General features: G+C 35.4%; 1 long non-coding RNA gene across 2 annotated transcripts in view; it reads left to right on the top strand.

Moving 5' to 3' along the window:
* LOC107637738 overlaps window positions 273–1,583 on the top strand; it is a 4,181-nt gene continuing 2,870 nt past the window's right edge. Inside the window, exons 1-2 of one of the 2 annotated variants that reach the window (XR_002361000.1) lie at window positions 273–774; window positions 1,143–1,256. This is a non-coding gene — a long non-coding RNA (uncharacterized LOC107637738). Of the gene's footprint in view, window positions 1,257–1,583 lie in introns of both variants that reach the window. The other variant, XR_001619492.2, reaches the window with a different exon arrangement.

Here is a 1,583-nt window from a genome sequence, read left to right as displayed (position 1 = left end):
TTTATTCTAAAATTATATATAAAATAATAAATAAATATAAAAAAATAAATAAATTCTAATCTAAATTATTAAAATATAATATCAACTAAAGTGTAATTTAATGTAGAAAAAATAGTCAGATCATAAAAAATTTAAATATTGACAAAATTAATTACAAAAAAATTAAACTAATTTTATAATTTATACCCATAAAAAATTAATTTTGTTTGTCAAAAATACTCATCCATTAAATTTTAAATGAACTTCGTTACAATTTTTTGAAAATTTCCAAATTATCCCTTTTTATTTTATCCCAGCTCCTTCAACCTTCTCATTCTCCCTCACTCACCTGAATCACCTCCCTCATCCTCCTTATTCTCCAGTCGACACTCTTGCACAGTTTAGCCTCTCTCACTCAATCACAGCGGCAAGCTCATCATCCAGTGACACTGCCTTCGGTCACCTCTAACTCCCCAGATCGTCGCTACTAGCCTTTTCACGGCCAGCCTCGTCGCCGCCAACCTCTTCGCCACCAGCCTCAGCGCTATCAGATCTACTTCTCGCCAATATCGTTGTCTCGACGAGACCACTGGGTTGCTTGATTGCTACTCTCTGCCGCTAATAGGTCCTTCTCTCTACCAACCATGTTGCTGCCAGATCTGCATCTTCTCGCCAACCTCGTTGTCTCACCTTAACCACTGGACTTTCTGATTGCTACTCTGTGTCGCTGACAAGTTCTTCTCGCTGTCATCCTCAATGTCGCTAGAAGGAGGAGTAGCGCCACCCCGATTCCGAGTACGTGTTCAATCCCTATTACGACGACACCACAATAATCAACAACTATGCCTCCATAATTATAACTATCACTGCAACAGTTCTGAACCATTTTTTTTTTAATTTGAATTGAATTTGATGGAGGTGTAAAGGGCAAAGGGATGTTCCAGAGAGCAAAGCAAGAGGTTGTTTCTTTTGTTGAGTTGGGGAAGAGGTTGTTGCTTCTTCAGCTTGTTTTGGGTGGTGCAGTTAGTGGCTCTTTGATGATTTTGATAGATTTAATTTTTTGATAGGGCTATTAATACCATAGTCTGGCTTGATGATTCGATTATTGTGAAAATTAATTTTGAAAGCTTATCGCCATTTCTTTGTGATGAATGCAACTCCAGATTCGGCGGCTGGAGAGTACGGCTGCTGGAAGTCAGGTTACGGCGGTGTCGGGAATAACACTTTTCCAATCCTTTTTTGGGTTGTCATTCTTCTATGGTTCTTCAATTAATAAGGTTTGATTTGCAAATTTCATATGTTGTTATGCTGCTGGTGGAAGAGGTGGGTTTTCTTTTGTTCCAGAGAGTCAAAGGTCACCATTTTTGTTTAATTTTAATTTGGTGTGGTCACCGGCAATAAAAAGTTTAAGATTTGAACAATAGGAGAAGGTAGTGATTTTTAAATTTTTTATGATAATATTTGATAAAATATAAAAAATAAATATTTTAATAAATAAATAATAAAATAATCATCGTTTGAATTTTTTATTAATATAAATATTTAAAAGAAAAGCATATTTATAATAACAATTTAAAACCGGGAGGTGTTAAAACAAACTTCGA

The sequence above is a fragment of the Arachis ipaensis genome, chromosome B04, assembly GCF_000816755.2.
Source record: "Arachis ipaensis cultivar K30076 chromosome B04, Araip1.1, whole genome shotgun sequence".
Taxonomy (NCBI): Eukaryota; Viridiplantae; Streptophyta; class Magnoliopsida; order Fabales; family Fabaceae; genus Arachis; species Arachis ipaensis.
This window is presented reverse-complemented; position numbering and strand designations above follow the sequence as displayed.